This window comes from Patagioenas fasciata, chromosome 4 (genome assembly GCF_037038585.1).
Source record: "Patagioenas fasciata isolate bPatFas1 chromosome 4, bPatFas1.hap1, whole genome shotgun sequence".
Taxonomy (NCBI): domain Eukaryota; kingdom Metazoa; phylum Chordata; class Aves; order Columbiformes; family Columbidae; genus Patagioenas; species Patagioenas fasciata.
Genome location: NC_092523.1, coordinates 36,204,205 through 36,222,010, shown reverse-complemented (window position 1 = coordinate 36,222,010; position 17,806 = coordinate 36,204,205). Strand labels below are relative to the sequence as shown.

At 34.9% G+C, this 17,806-nt stretch overlaps 1 protein-coding gene across 19 annotated transcripts in view; it reads left to right on the top strand.

Annotated features, from left to right (window-relative positions):
- TENM3 (teneurin transmembrane protein 3) overlaps positions 1–17,806 on the top strand; it is a 1,336,783-nt gene that overhangs the window by 734,857 nt on the left and 584,120 nt on the right. The window lies entirely within an intron of this gene.

Here is a 17,806-nt window from a genome sequence, read left to right as displayed (position 1 = left end):
GCATTCAAGGTCTGGGGAAAGAGAGTCGTATCTCAGAGATAATGTTTTAGGATTCTAAAAACAAGCCAATGGTTTAATTGACGGTGCTAAGCTTGAGGGCTAGAGGAACTACACTTCCTTGGGGAATATCCCTACTGGATTAAAGTATAAATGCTTACTGACTTCTCCTTAAATCTGGAATAGAAACAGATCTAGCTGTTTGCATCTAGATGAAAAGTGATCAGATCTAGGACAAAAAAAAAAAAGTGAACATATGTATATGTGTGGACTGGGGACTTGTTTAACTTCTGAGTTGTTTTACTCCTCAACTAAAACCCAAACACTCTAGAGCACGGGATTGAAAGGAAAACTAAACCCAGGACTGTGTAAGGCCGGTGCTGGACACAAAGAGGTCACATCAAAGCAGTGCACTGACTTGAAACATCCCCTTTGTGTACAATAAGGTTGTTCTCTGCAAGACTACAGAAGAAAACAAACTGGGAGTATGGGAGCAGAATAGCTTAGACTCCAGGCCTTTGTATTTCTTTCAATTAAAATATGAGGACAAAATGAAACAAACCTTATATTTTGGAGTACAGAGGCATAAATGGAGGCTAGAGAAGAAAAGGGAAAATAAAGACTGAAGTATACAAAAGGTGCCTATTCTAAATTCACTTTGTATCTAGAATAACTTCCTACTCTTAGCTTAGTGCAAAACTATTAATATATATTTTATGAGTATGTAATTTCATGTTTGTGATATAACTCTTTGTCCAAAGTAGCCCATTGCAAACTTTTATATTTACCTATAATTTGTAATGTTACTGTGATTTCCATATTGCATGTATGGAGACATAACATCTAGGTATTAAGTAAATTTTTATCTGTATTGCTGTGCAAATGGAAAAAATAAGTACTCTAATTTGGCTGCTTTGAGAATGCTGAATTGTTTAAAAATTGAACACTTTGGTAGAACTGAAATGTTTTAATTTGCTAAGGAGAACAAAGATGCTTCTGTACAACATAATACAGCCGCAAGTCTGTCAGGTCTAACTTCATTATCACACCTTCAGAATTTGTGTAGGGTTTTTTTTCTGAAATGATAAAAACTCCCTAAGTTTCACTAGACTGCATATATGTGGAAACAACTATTAACAGGAAGCATATGCATGCATTCAGAGTCTTGGCAGCTGTTTTAAACGGCAGTTAAAATGTGTTTTGTGCTAATTCAAAATAGTAGTTCTATCTATAGCACCAGCTTTAAAGATCATAGCGAATGTCAGATCAGCTGAGGCCAATGTTTGCTTCTTGCTTATGATAATCAATTAGACATTAATGATAGGTATTTCATTTTGAGTAGCTGCAACAATAAATTATTCTCAGGGTAACATGGTGGAGCCTAGTCTCCTTCGGCTTTTGGAACCAATGAACATCAGTCAAGTTAATAAAGTGTGCCCTCATTACACATTCTGCATCTGTACATAAACTGCCAGCAATATGATCAAAGACTGCAGCTGTTTCAGTTATATCACAGTCACATCATAGACATTTTATAGTTGTAGCAGAGAGAGAGTTCCAGGGACAACCCAGTCACCTTGCAGACGTACAGAGGTTAGTGGAACCTCAGTAAATTGTTCATTGATATTTTCTGAAACAGGTAGCACGTCTATTAGGTATGGTATATATCATTTCCACATTATTTTGTATGCATTGCCTCTACATCTTCTCAAAAAATCCAGGCTTTTATTCACACAGAACTTAAGGAGTTCCATGCTTGCATATTTTAATTTTGAATTGGTAGTTGTTAAAATAAAGGATTTTTAATAGCCAAATGGCTGCATTATATTGCACACTTTCAGGCCATGTGAAGGCCTTAATAAAATATCTAACATTAATTAAATAATTATAACGTAAACTGCAATATAAAAGTATGTTTTCATAGCTGTTGAAATATTTTTCCATTTTGCCTCATGGAGGAGTGCTTCACTTAAGTCAATTGACTTTTACAAAAGTAGAATTTCACCTAATCAATTTTTAGTAATAATCAGTGTGTTTTAATAACAACTGATTACCTTTTCTGTATTATCAGGTTTCAGTATGAGAAACATCAGACAAGGAGAGATCTTAATAAGAAGGGAATTATTCCTGAAAAGGATATTTCAAGAATTACTTCATGTTGAACACACAATATCGAACTGCTATATCACAAGAAAATTAAACCGGCAACTTCTTTATCTGGAAATGTACAGACACTCTGACTTCAGCCTCATATTGGTTTAGTTCCACATGAGAATTTGCCAAAATAGTGAAACTTTACAGTTTAGGTAGCTAAGCAGTACAACCAAATACAGGCAGCCAGCTAATCTGATATTTGAATTTTAGTATTTTTGCAGGAATTAATTGCTGAAGCATAACGAAGAAAAAAAAAAAAGCCCAAGTTTACTTAGGGAACAGCTCTATACAAAAAAATTCAACTTTTATCTTCTTAGCTACTCTTCCTAAACGTATTCCTTACACTTCACAGATGACGAAATGTGTGTATTTGCTCTGGTAACTTCCAGTGCCTGCACAAAAAATAATAGGTTGTAGAACTAAAATATGTTAGGTGTGATAATAATCTATTATGGTAACAGTCGAATTGCTTGTCATGTCATGAAGGGTTATGTTTTAATTAAGCAATAAGGCATGACAGAATGTGAATTACAATGTAATAATTCTTGTCTAGTGTATTGTCAGGCAAGAGGCCAAAGGCCTAGTGCCACTGAATGCTGCAGGAATGAATTATTATGCCGTAATTTAAACAATGTAATATCATATTGCAATAACTGTAAAATAGAACATTTTGACTGAAAAAAATACAAATTCTATTTTTTCCGTACCTAGTTACTCCCTCAATAAACTATTTTATTGCCAAGACTATCACAGAAAAGAGAGATTTCTATTTAATATCATATTTCGATTTAGATGGCAATTAAATTCTAAAGACAATTGTTTCCAGGAGATCTGAAGGATGCAATTTTGATACAATTTTCCGAAAAATGAACAGAAGATGTACAGCTCTGAGGAACAAATGTTCCCTAAATTTTTTCTTCTCATTGGACAGAACTAGTGTACAACTCTTAAAGTAAGAGCTTTGTGCAACTGATCTTACTTAGAAGCTTTGCACCCACTAAGAGGGCTTTGTTATTACCTTTACCTTTTGAAAGAACAATTTTTCTTTTTCCCATTCTTCCTTATTGTCACTTTTTCAGAAGACTCCACGTTTATAAAGCCATTCAAATTCATCTCTAAGACTAATTGTTTTTTAAAAAAATGTGTTTTCTGTAATTTTTTTACCCATATCATCAAAGGAGACATCAGTAGGAAGGTGACTAAAACACCGGATTGTGATAGTTCCTATTATATTTCTCAGCCACAATGAATAAAATCAGAGATACTGTAAATAGTTGGGAATGTTGAAAAAAGTTATGAGCTCTGATATTTTTCTTCATTTCCATTGACTGTGTGATATAGGTAGCAAAATCCATGTGGGTAAGTCTTACATTACTTGATGTTTACCACTGCTAAGAGATCAGACCTTTTTGTCCAGTTTGCAAAGTTGTTTCACAGTTCATGTGTCTGATGGGAAAAGTTTCAGCAGGTTCCACGCCTTAATTGAGATGTGTGTGCAGTTTCCTGCTTGAGAGAAATTGGAAGCCTTATCCACTGATACATGGATTTTTTTGTAGCTGAGCAACATCAGACCCTTTTTCTTCTCAGTATGAGACTAAGTAGAACCGGACTAAAATGTGGCGGTTTTCTCATTATTTTACATAGCTTTTGTAGCAGTGATGTAAATCAAAACAGCTTCTGCAAGTCACAGGTCTGCTGTACAATATCACTCCAGTCTAAATCTCTGTGTTCCATGGGTTTTTTAGTTGCATTTTCATGTTCAGTCTGAGGCTGACTATTGTCTGATGCACAGACAGAATATCAGATATTTGCAAGTTGCTGTTTGGCTCATTAGTTGATTGACGTTTGTTGTCCTTAAGTAAAACCATAATTTGCCAGTTGACTTAATCACATTGCAGTTAGTATATTTCCTTTCAGTGTTGCAATATTTACTATGGTAAAACTAGCAAACAATGTTTAATATTTTTTTTACATCATCAGTTCTGTACTGTAGTGCAGCTGTAGTAGTAATAATAGACCTCATGGAAGAAGAGAGTTAGTGTTTGGGCCGGTACATGAATAAAGAGACAACTTTTTCCATAACATTTGAATTACAAGCAAATTTACCTTCAAAGGGTTCTTTGTACACTAAGAAAATCTGTCACTATGACAGAGTTCACAGGAGGAAACAATTGGTTTAATTTTCACAACAACTGAGTAGCTTTCTCTTCTGTCCAAGCACAATTCATCAAAAATAAAATGTATTGCATTTCTGATATGGTTTACTACAGCCATTTGAGGAATTTGCCTTTGATTTCATACTGATTAGGAGGGCATTTCTACTTGTTAGCGTTCGGCAAACTGTCGTTTTTAATCTGAGACAGCAGTCTAGATAAGGATTCACAGCGATTATTCGTCACTAAAGCATTTTTAATGCCTGTAACTCCTATAAACTGATATTTTTTACTTACTTTCTCCGTTTTTATAATACAAAAATTTGTATAAATACTCCATAACTTTAGCAGAAAAATAAAACAACAAGAAAGAATGTTCAGTGCAAAAGATAATAAACTGCCAGTTGAAGTTTCTGTTTTTCAAATTAGTAATGCTTTTGAGATTTGATTAGCAATGACATATTATATGACAAAAGAAGGAAAAGGTTTTAGAAATGGAAACTAAAAATAGTTGTGTGGTAATTTAATAACCTGGCAGATTTTATTCCATCTGTTAGGAAGAGTTTGAAAGCCATTTCCTGCTGCCACTCACACGGCAGAAGCTTCAGAGTTCAGAGATGGAATCAAATACCTGATGTGAAAATCTGCTATTATGATTCATATCCAAAGATTAATATCAATATCCTTGCCTAGAATATTGTATAGGGTTATTTAAATACATATATATATAAAATCTAAAAGTTTAGGATTATTATTTATCTCATTATTAATGAGATAAATTGCGTCCGAAAAGTGACCAAAAATATTCATTCCTTTCAATTTATGAAAATTGTTGAAAGTGGACAACTCAATAAACCAGATTTCTCAGATAGGTGGTCCAGTATTCAAATTTCATGAACTTACTCTCAGGGTGACAAGAGAGTGTTTTATCAACCTGTCCTTTATTGCCATCCAGCACTGATAAGCCAACTGGGGAAAGAGAACATCAAGTCAAATTATGCAGACAGAAGGCGTGAAGGAGAATATGTGTAGTGTAAACCTGTAGCTGATAAACTGGCCTCCCAGCCCATAAATTAGTACTGGCAGTGCACTGGTGATGGGTTAGCAGCAGCAACCCACACGTATCTATATACAGCTGGTTAGGTACTATAATTGGTTATTTCTTGATGATACTTCACAGGTGTTGCATAGATATTAAAAAAAAGATGTCTTTAGTGATAGAAAGTCTGTAGCACTCCTGGTAATGTTTCTCTCATTGACAGAATCAGACAACATAGCTTCTCTTCACTGGGACAGTCAGAACGTAAGTTAGAGTGGACATGGGTGAGTGGTACAAGCCATTGCAAGCACTATAAACTATTTTTACACAGAGGAGGGTCTTTTATATTTGGTCATTCACGACAAGAGTCTAAGGGAGCACTGAAACTCCATTGGCAACTTGGCCTTTATTTTTTTATTTTCTAAGCTGGAAGCACAGATCAGTGTGTTTACATCTGAAAAGTAAAAATACTCTACCTTTCCATTAAATAACATTTTCATGAAAAATTAAAGCCCTTATGTAATGCACTTTCTACCCATTCACACATTCACATGCTTTTTGCAAGTTTTAAAATGCTCTGGTCCAAGACTATGTTTTATTTTAATCATTTTAACCACAATACAAAGGAGTACTGACAATTGTAGCTGTTCTTTTTCATATTTGTCTTTTTAAAAATTGTAATCCTTAATTTGCAGGAAATTTTTCAGGCATGTGATGGAAGCAGCATGATTATGTATTGAGTTCTGAGCCTTGCATGAGAGGTCAGTCTCCTATTCAGTGATGGTTCTACAGGATGGGCATTTGCTCAGATATTTTCAGAACTGGGCTAGAACCAGGGATCTAAGGGTATAAATCCTCATGCTACATTATTGATCCACCAAGCTATCTATTCTCTGCCAGAACATACTTGTTTTCTACTCGGTCTATGCGGAATAGATGGGATATTTACAAGTACGGATCAATTGAAATAGCACCGGTCTTAATAATTTTCACAAGCATAAGCAAATCTCTCATTGTGAAGTTTCATGCTAACATCTTTTATCAGGTTTAAGATTAGTCTGATGAAGTAATTAAAACTTAATAATACTAGATTACTGTTCTAAAGATGAACTCACAGTGGGTTAATATGTTTTCATATTGAAATTAATTTTTTTGTCCCAGTGAGTAGACCTTGAATTTAATAAGACCAGCTCAAGCAAACAGGTTTCTTCAAGTGCAAAATGTGGTTTGTCTATGCTATCTGGGCTGCTGAAGAAGGATGTGTAACTAGCTACAAGCAGAAGTACTCAAAGAGTTGACTATAAGTAGAATATGACCTGCAGTCTCAGAAAGTGCATTGTTAAAACCAGCAGGAAGATACAGTTTTCTATATAGAACAGCAAAGTTCATAAATTCAGTTTCATTACATGCATCAGGGACATATGAAGTTTTAATTGGTGCTGATGTGTAACAGGAAGGATTAAGTTTAACCTTTCATTTGTATAAGGTTTATTCTATGCATTTCTCCTCTCACCCTTCCACCCAGCATTAACATTTGAACAGGTATGCCATGTGATACGGTATTTACCCTTGCCACGCTATCTTGGTAGAAACAGATGGAACTCAAATGTGACTCTTTTGCATACATGTTATTACAGTGATTTATAGAAAGGAGTCAAGACATTCAGAATTTGAATACCTGTTGATAATGAGAATCCACAAAAAAAAAGAAAAAAAAAAGTAATCTTGAAGAAAAAGAATTTAATATTCCTAATGATACAAAAAATATGACAATTAACAAATAATCTCAGCCATCGCATTAGCATGATTTACCTAATCTTTTTAGTTCCTTTCAACTGTGTATTGGATGATTGATCGGATTAAACCCGATTTTAGCTTTTTCATTTATAAGACAAGGATTTTTTTAGATCTGTAACTGTGTGCTGTACACCCCAAGGTGGCTTGAACAACCAATAGGAGTAATAGGGGTGATTAAACCTTGTCACAGGGGGTTAGATGTGGTGCTTTCTTCCTACATGACAGGCTGTGACAGTCAAACAGCACTGAAGCATAACAAACGACAGTGGCAGTTTGCTGTGAGCAGCGCTACTGTCACAGCTCTCACTAGAAAGCTAAATGCTCAGGATTCAGCTCAGGGAAGTTTCAAATAGACCACGCAAATTCTGGTTTCAAAGATTTCCATGCAAATAAGTACTGACATGCATTAACTGCAGAGTGATTGTGTTGTTACGCGAGTGATTGTCTGCAGTCTGACTGTGATCAGAGCGTGAGTGACACTCTTGATCCATATACATTTGTGCTTAGCTGTTCCTGTTATGGGAAATCTGCCTTCATTTGAGAGATCTGGTGTACTAATGTCATTAGAGTGAAGGTTATCAGCGCTGTTTAATGACTGCATGTGTTTGTCACTCCTAATAACTATGTACAGGATGCTACAAAAACCATGTACCTGACTGAGCCCAGGATAATATCACATATGTTCAGATATATCATACAAGCTTCCATTCCTGAGTAAAAGGGACTGACTGTATGAAGACTACAGAGCAATGAACTTTGAATTTTCAACAGATTCCTTAAAAGGCAAAAGCTAGCTAAGAAAATGCAGCACCAAATCCAATCTTTTCAAATATAGCATTCCCAGCTTTTGTACAACAGGAGACAGATTTTACAGAAATAAGAAACTGGGCATGTTAGTAGTCCACATAAGGGAGTGGCATACAATGAATATTTTGTTTTCCTATATTAAGCTGCATTTAGACAGTGTTCCAAACCTAGAAGAGCAGCAGTACTGTGAGCCAACATATGTATGTATTTACATCTATAAAGACGGGTAGAAGGGGTTTGGAAAAAGTTCAAGAGAACCTCTATGAAGTCAGTAGTGAGTCAAGATGGATAAGAATATTTTTGTTATTTCAATATGCATCTTTTCTATCTAAAGAAGAGTTATGCTTAGTTTTCTTATTGTTCTTACACCAAATAAGTAATCCTGAATAAATTTTGGCTTGAAATTTTCAAGTTGCTGTTCATTGCTATTCGCAATAAGATTAGATTAAATTGTCTCACTTGAGTATGTATGGGTAAGGAATTGAAGGTTACAGCAGTGTAGTTGATCTTGCACTGAAAATGTCCCTTGCAGAAGGACTAAACCCCTCCTTTTGTACTTGTTTATTTAAAACTAATCCAAAATTTTACCATTTATTTTCAGAGAATATATTATTCTTAGAAGATGTACTTTTCTGATTTTACTAGTCTCTCATAAAAAGATGGTTAGCAATTAGTTTTTAAACATTTATTTTTCAGCACATTTAATTTTTTTTTTATTTCTGCTAGCTCTACGTACTATACATCTAAAGCCTTACACGTGTTGTCCCATTTTCACGAATATTTGTATCATGACTGCCCAAACAGAGGCCTCTTTTTCAATTTTAAAATCATTTAAGAAAAGTCCTGTTTTAGTAAGGCAAGGATCACCAAAGCTCATCTTAGATCTGGGCATATGCATCCACTCTTCAGCATGTTTCCCTTGTGCTGCCAGGCATGTTGCCTTCTGGCAACTTCTGAGTTCTATTTCTTCATTATACCCAGAGCAGTAACAACTGTGATAGCATTTACTGATTGAAATACTGGTATGACACTCCACTATTTCAATACAGGCCATCTTTTTCACTCTGTTCTCTCTCCGGCAAAGCATATAAGATTTTTTACCTAAGAGATCTATGCTGAAATGTGAGTTCAGCCTCATGGACATACCTGTCCTTTCCTCAGCCCTTTTGCCCTTGTTCCTGAGAGGAATTGAGACATGCTGAGAGGGAAGGGTTTGGAGGCAAAAATGTCTGAGAAACTGCATAGGGAGCATTGTTTCCATCTGGTGAACATTGCGTGTTTCGCCAGAGAAAAACTCAGATCCATCTATCTTTTCTGGATATGTCAGAAGAGGTTGCTCTCTAATAAATATTATTGATGTTCTGAACAGTATTGGGAGTGGTTATGAGATGAAGCAAGACTTTGGCCAAGCAGTAGTAAATGAGAAGTCCTCTTGGAACACCATTTCAGCTGCCAGTGCCTTTCCTTCTCACTATTCTTCCCAGATTTTTGCAGACCCTCAAAGGGTTGGCCAGGGGATGTCATAATCCAGTTAATATGTGTCACTGGGCAGGGACTTCAGCCTTATAAATCAAAACAGGCTTACAAGACAGAAGGAAGATAACGGTTGCTTCAAAAATTGCACTCAAAAAAAAAATTAATACCAACTTCAACAAGATTAATCTGTTTTATAACTTCTGTCCATTAATTATTACCGAAAATGTAAGATTAGGCATTTGAATGCCATTCTGAAAATAAAACCAAAAACAAAACAAACAAAACAAGCAAAACAAACAAAACAAAAAACCCTGATGTAAACATTCTATTAAAGGAAGCCTCTTCTACTCAAATACCAATCCAGAGCATTTTCACAGAGCAGTATAATCTCTTTAAAAAGCTGCAGTTTTAAAACAAAAAGGCTAGAGGAAGTGATGTCAATATTAATAGTAGATGGTTTTTAATTAGTAAAATTAGGTTAATAAAATTGACAGTAGTTGAGTATAGAGTAATCATGTTTAGAAAGCTACTCAGCAGTTTGTTTCAAATAAATCATTAAAGTCATGATTTAGATGTTCTCTCTTGGTTACCCACCACACAAGCAGTTAATACAAAACATTCCATTTTACTGTTATGAAAGAAAAACTATTTTTTTAAAAAACAAAACTGTAAATTAGGTTGTGCTGGAAGCATCCATTTTCTTGCCTTCATCACTGCCAACTCCCACTGTTTTCTTTGATAGATGATTTGCAGACGACTATTATTATTTATGTGTTTTACAATTACTACGAATGACACCTCCCCTTCCTCAGCCCTAAGCCACAAATCTGAAATGAATAAATGCTGTTTATTGTGACAGTCTGCCTTTTGTCTGCGGAACAATGACAAACTACACCACTGACAGCCAGTTGCTGTTTTTAACTACTGCTCTCGAGCTCAGTCTTTGAGTGTTCTTCAGAACACAAGAGACAGTCTGGAATAAAATAAGTGAAAATGTATTGCATTTGTTTAGCATACTGTGACACCATTGTCCAATACATTGAGTAAACAAGAAGAATAAATTACATAAGCATGATAGGTTTTAGTTCTCTGAATTTCACTGAGATTTGTATAACTGTGGTCATATAAAAATTAATATATTAATGCTTTTTAGCATTAATCATTTTGTTATTCATATAGAGAATTGCCTTCTGACTGGAGTGGAATGAGGAGATATGAAGGGAGCACTTTTAATTATTTGTGAAATCTCGGAACGTTTCTATTCACTCTGAGCTCTTCAGCAGAATTTTGTGAATTTCTGACCTGCAGCTCCCCAGTTTTCAAGAAATGTTAGAATGACCTGTTTAATATCTAGCTGTGCCTTGCAGAGAAGGGTTAGCAAGTAAATCAGTTCTTATATTTTTACTAGAACCTGGCCTCTGTCTAAATGCAGACTTGTAAATATGCCCGGGTATTTATTTGATATCATTTTCTTTAAATCAGAGTTTGCACATGAATGTAGCATTTCATCTTGAAACCAGGTGTTATTTTTTGTTTATGCCTCTTCCTCCCTTACACACACCTGGTGCATACGAGTGCATGTGCACACACACACGTGCAAGCATACAATGATGCTAGTTTATAATCCTCTTTTTTCTGTATTTATGTATGTTTGCATACATAAATGAGTACTGCACTTTTTTTTTTATTCAACTATCAAAACACAACAATATCACTAAGGCATTTGTCTTATTGTCATATAACATTGTTTTATTTTTAATAATGGAAGAGCATGTCTAGTGTTTAATTTAAATCTTTATCCAGTGTATAATGTTACACATACTCAGTATCTGACCAAAAAGAAATTTTTTCCTGAATTACATTTAGTATACTGATCAGTACAGGTCTCTTAAAATCTTTATCTAGTTTATTTGTGGTGTTTTAAATTTATTTTTCCTTAAGTCAAAGATAATGGAGAAAAGATGAGCAAATTCCAGGTCTGCATTGGCACTGCCAACTTGTAGAAAATGTATTTCTAATTAAAAAGTCATAATCTTGCTTGGACATAGTCCTGCTTGGAACTTCCTATAATTTCATACATTAAAATCTGTAGTTAATTTTTTAATGCATATCTCAGATGAATAATTTGCATTCTCGTGTTCATCTATGTGTATCTCCTTTCTTATTGTCTTTTTTTTCTCCTTTGATTTTCCCTTTGAAGTTCCCTGTACCTGTTTTATTTCTTAGACTTTCTATCTTCCCCCTTGCAGAAGCACCTGGATCTATTCTCAATATAGTCTTCTGTCTGTTAAAGAGTGAGATTTATTATTTCCATTTTTATTTTTAAATACAAATAAAGGCCATGAAGTAAGGAGCAGGGTGGCTTCAGTGTGCACCGATTCTTGTCCTTGAAACAGTCTTTCCTCCAGGATTACAGTTTTCATACTAATGCCCAGTGCACACCCCTGAAAACAATCCATGAAGTAATATAGCTTCTTGTGTATCTTTGTCTACTGATTAATAGATAACGTAATTGATACTTAGTTCATCTATGAGTCCAACAAAGAGAAATAATATTATTGTATGTTTAAGGTAACTGGTTTGTGAAATTTTTTTGAGGGTAAAATATGGTAAAGTATATTAAAATATGGTGGTGGAGCACTGGAACAGGCTCCCCAGGGAAGTGTCACAGCCCCAAGCCTGACGGTGTTCAAGAAGAGACTGGACGAGGCCCTGAGACACATGGTGTGAACTGTTGGGTTGTCATATGCAGGAAGAGGAGTTGGACTTGATGATCCTTGTGGGTCCCTTCCAACTCAGGACATTCTATGATAGTGTGGCAATATAAGCATTAAAATATCCAGCTGACTGGCAGGACAAGGGCCTTCTGTGTGTTTTGTGTGGGGAAGAAGTCAGAATTGCAATTAGCTTTCGAAAGGCTCAATCCACATTAAACTCAAAAGAAAAACCCTTCTAATTCCAGTCTTTCTAGCTTCATTTTTTATGGTGTTGGACAGCATGAAGTTAATGATTGAATCACACAGCATAACAATGCATGAAGTCAAGAACAGGCGTATGCGTTCAGTAAAGAAAGCAGTTCTGACATTGTCAGCTAGGTATTCTAATCTAATAGAGAACATTTCAACCTCTTGCATTGCCCCGTGGCTACCAAACACATTCCCATTTGAACAAGCAGAAATGTGCTCGTTCATATAGCTTAAATATCCTTCCTAAAAACATAAAGTGTGGTTTAGCTATTTCAGATAATATCTAGGTTATGGCCATTATCTAGCTATAATAAGCTACTCACCATCAGTAGAGCTATCCAAACGTTAATGAGTTCCTTTTGAATCTGGAGCTTAGTTAAGCTTTTATGTCAGTTATTCACAGCTGTATATTGATTTTTTTTTTTTACTTTCACTATGAATGTTACTAAGATGATTTAAGAAAGTCTTCTCATTAGTCATTTCCTGTGTGTTGTAATTGAAGCAGTTATTTATAGAAACAACAGAAAAAAATGTTTACACAAGGACAATGGATTATGTCTCAAACCCTTAATGCAAAGCATGTAGCAATGACTGCTTGTGATATTTAAGATGAAAATCTAACCATCACATGTTCAAAATTAAATAGGTGATTAATATTGTTTGAGTGTATACAGAGAGATTGATAAATACTAGCAAAAAGGTCAGTAAAGCATATGCAACAGGTACAATTTAACATAGAGATGAGGCTTCTTGCTTGCTGAGAACTTTAGTTAGCTACTATGAAAACTTCATAAAATAAATAATTTGGACTGCTCAAATTTAAGCTTTCAGAGTGTAACAGTGAATACTAATTACCAGACTTTACGTTCCTAATGTGATTTTACACATCATAATCTATGTAGGTATGATAGATTCACGCGAACATAAACATTTACTTGAGCTATAACGACCTGATTATTTTCACTATTTCTCAAATCTATAAAGAAAATGCAGTGTCACTTATACGGAATAGCATTAAAGTAGCTTGAAACAATCTACAATGGTGAAACTACCATTCAACAGAAATCTTTCTCATGCTTGTGAAGCTGTTAATTCAGGACAGATGTAGTCACTTGCACAATAACAGTCCAAGGGGGTGGTTCTTCAAAAGCAGAAAGGTTGAGGTTCCTTCACGGTAGAAGAGCTGTGTGTCCTCCCCAGTACTCCTGCCTAATTGTTCCAGCTGCAAAAGCCAGAACTGTTTGTATTCTGCCTTCCTCAGCTTCTCCTTTCTCCTCTCCAGTTTAATTCATCGCAGACCCGGACAGCATGGGATCAATGAATGAATCCTGTTTCCAGTGACAATACATTAATTTAAAAATGGGAATATACAGCCATTTTGACAATGTAGATTTGGTATTCTAATCTAATAGAAAAGCTTTCAGACACTTACATTGCCTCTTGACAGCCTAAACAAATCTCCATCTGTGAGAATAGTAGTGTACTGATCATATAACTACGCTGTTTATGTTTCAATTTGAATATATAAAGCGACTTTTCAATTATAAATGTAAGTTCCCTTGGGCCCTGTGCTCACGAGAGATATAAACCAGGAGCAGTAACAAGGAAACTGTGTAGATGACCAAAAAAGAGGCCATTAATTCAGACTCTTTGCATCAGATCAATAATCATAAAATCATTTTCCTAACCTAGTCACTTAAAGCACCCATACCATTAGACTGCATAGGTATTTGCCTTTACAAATTATACTGAGTATTTTTGTAACCATTTTTTTCTTTTTTTGTCTGCCACCATAAGTATTCTGTGAATGCTATTCTATGCCTTGCATTCATAGATTTTATCGGAACCTTAGCATGCAAATCAACAGCCAAAAGCAGCAGAAGAAATGCAGATGTAGGATTTGACTTGTGACTGCGAGACAGTAATTTTGCTGCTAAGTTGCCTTAGGTAACATATCAAGAGCTTGCAAAACAATGTAAGAAGCACCTTCTCAACTGTATGTGACTATAATTAATACAGTCACCAAAGTGCAATAAAAAGAAACGTCTTTTAGACCATTTCCAGTGTCAATTTAATTCCTGATTTTAATCTACAAAGAAGTTACTACATCAAGTCCAAACTAACACAACAAAACCAAAACCCTCAAATAAGCTGCCATTTTATAGCCTGAAAAGTAAAATGAAAGAAAAATCTCAGCAGCTTTATAAAGTTTGCCAGAGTTTTCTTGTTACTGGTCAATTTTACATATGGAACATCAGGAACCACTGTGAAAGGCATCTATCCTTCTCATTAAATTCATTGTGTGATTCGATGATATATTGAGCATATGCAATTTGCATTAATCTCAAGTGTAATGGGGTGCAATATTTTATTGCGTTTTTCAAAAGGACAACTTACAGCTAAATACCTGAAGTCTATTGATGTCAGTTCAAATTACTTACTAAATATTCTCAAAGATTTGCAAATGATTTTTCTGTGTTTTAAAGTCACTGCTTCCTGTGTAAGGGAAATTACAAAATTCCCTAGTAAGGGAAATTACAAAACCAAGATCCATGTGTGGTCATTAGAAAGTGAACCTCAGAAAATGCAATTTAAAGAAATGTAATAAAAAATAAAAAGGTTTATCTACAGAAGTTCTTTCTTTGATTAGTTTTTCATCAGCATAAGAAGTCGCAAAATATGTAAAACGTGTTTTTGCATTCCAGTACTGTCTTCAGAATGCTAGTGTGTTCTCCAAGCACTGGAGCAGCATAGAATTCCCAATACAAAGAGATTTACGGATAAGAAATAAGGGATAAGAAGATTAGAACTAAAATATATGCCATTTTTGTAGAATGTATAATGAAACCCCTATTAATATGTAGCCTTGACTATAAAGTTTCAGCATGGATCTCTCAGACTTTGCAAAGGATTTAGAAAATCTTTTTGGAGTAATTACATAAAAATGCAAAGGAAATCTCTTAGTTTGCCCCTGTTATCTGGCAGAAGCTTACTGAAAATGACAAAAGAAAGAAAAATCTGGAAGAAAGCTAAGAATTACCTTTCTCCAGAACGTTCACTGCAACTGGTGCTGCTAAAAACCTAGAGGAGGGAGCAGTGCACTGAGGAGAAAATATTTGCCAGTGATGAAAGTTCATATGGATTATTGAAGACTAAGGAGAATTGTGAGGAACACCAAAAGAACCTGGCGCATCCAGAAAAAGCAAGTTCAACATGGCTGATGAAATTCATCTTCCCTGAGCAGGAAAGAGCCCACACTGCAGTGAGCGAATTCAAGTATCCTTCATGTGCTGAGGGACTCTGAACTAGACGTAACCTCTGAGGACAAAGATCTAGGCATTGCTGTAGACAGCTCAATGAAGACATCTGCTTAGAATGTATCAGAGGTCAAGAAAGTGAATAATATTTAGGCTGTGTAGGGAATATTATGGAAAATATTACAATGTTACATAAATTGATGTACATCCCTACCTTGACTGTTAAATTCCATTTTGGTCAACTCTTTTGCGAAAATGATATACAGAGGAAAAGTGAAGGTTAGACAAGGTCATCTATATTTTCCTCCAGCTTACAAAGGAGAAAAGTGAAAAGAAATAAAATTCTGAATAGTAATCAGAATCTCAACTGGGTGTTTCCCTTTGTTCAATCTTAAAAAACATATCAACTAGGGACATGCTTTTATGAAATGTGTGCTTCATCTTTAGTACCTAGCACCTATTATTTCTTTTAATTAGTGATAGAGTGTTTAATTAAATGCTACATGTCTGGGAATAAGAACTGAGCATTTATTACTGGCAGAAAAATACAGAGAAAACTGAGAAACTTCATGTTTTTTACAACATGGTGTAATCATCTATTGTGTCCTAGAATTGCATCATTCCTGTGTGGTTATAGTTAGCGAGGAGAGTTGGGCATTTTTACTTTCCACTTTTAAACTCAGATGTCTTGTCTGTTGTTTCTTCTGTTCCCAAACTCATGACATCATGCACGTTTCATTGGGGAAAATAAATAAATAAATAAATAAATAAATAAATAAAATAGGCAGTTATCAAATATCACACCGTATTTTTATAAAAAACTACCAGTATACTGAAAAAACTTTTGCTAAAATAAATCTTTTTAAGAACTGGAAGGTAGAGGAGATTAACTCTTGAGGATACTTGCCTAGATTTCAGTCTGTATGCTGCAGGCAAATACTTTTCAGATTATAGTGACAGAGCCTTGTCAATTCACAGTGGACCAAAAGAAAACCCAGTAGTGAAATGCTCCTGTAGAGCTCTTTCCCAAGTATCATTTCAAAGCACTGTAATATCATTAGCTGACAGTGATTTGAGCCGTTTAGGACAGTGTGCACACATCTCACTTGTGTAGAATGAAGACTTTAACATGGCTAGCAATATGCTTTAGTTAGCATAATGGCTGTTTGAAAAACAGACAATTATCAAATAGTTTATTATGATGTGATAGAAGGAGAGAAGATATAGTGGGCGATACAGTCACAGTTATCTGGGCAATTAAACATTAGAACATGAAGGTGGAAAAAAAGGAAAAGGTGCAGGACCCATCTTTCTACCTTCCTTGGTTTTCTTTATTTCCTTTTTTCACCTTCCTCCTTTCCTTGTTTTCCTTTTCCTCCATGTTTCTACCTACTATTTACTTGAGTTAGAAATGTTGTTATTCTACAAAGATGAAAACTTCTTGATTCATTCTGGTTTTTAAGCTGTTAATTTAGTACTTCTATGTACAATGCTCATTATTTTTTAATAAGATTTTTTTCCTATTATCTTGTTCTTTGCTACTAAAGAGTTTAATAGAGTTACTTCTACTCTTCATTTTTACCCTGGGAAAAATACTACAACTCAGCCTTAAAGCAATATCATAAAAGAATAAAATCTAAGTATGATGTAATTTAATAATGTCTACATTATAATTTTGTACACAAATATTCTTTATCACATGTAAATGCTTATAAGAAGGATAAGCAAAGGTGGCTTGTCCTGAACTCTATCCATTTTTATTGCACAATATAAAATAGAAAGATTTTGCCAGACTTCTTTCCTAAACTATAGTTGCACTCTGAGTTAGCTAGGTTTTGTTGCACTTGAAAAAAATGTTGAAAGCAAGAAGTGAAGGAATGAGCTGTCTGCTAAAGTATGGGTTGAAAACAGACAGTCACAGGTTTCTGGGCATAAGGAGTATCAGAAAAATTTTGGAGAACTGAGGTGTGCTCTCAGCTGTCTGGCAAGCTTTCATCTGCTAGGTAATGAACTGAGTTAAAATGTCATAGGTTGGTGATTAGTTTTTGATTACTGCACTTGCAGTAGTTCTTAAATATCAAGAAGTACACGTAGTACAACAATACCAAAGAGAACACAAGACTAACTCATTGCAGTCTCATTTCTGAAGTCTTTTATAGC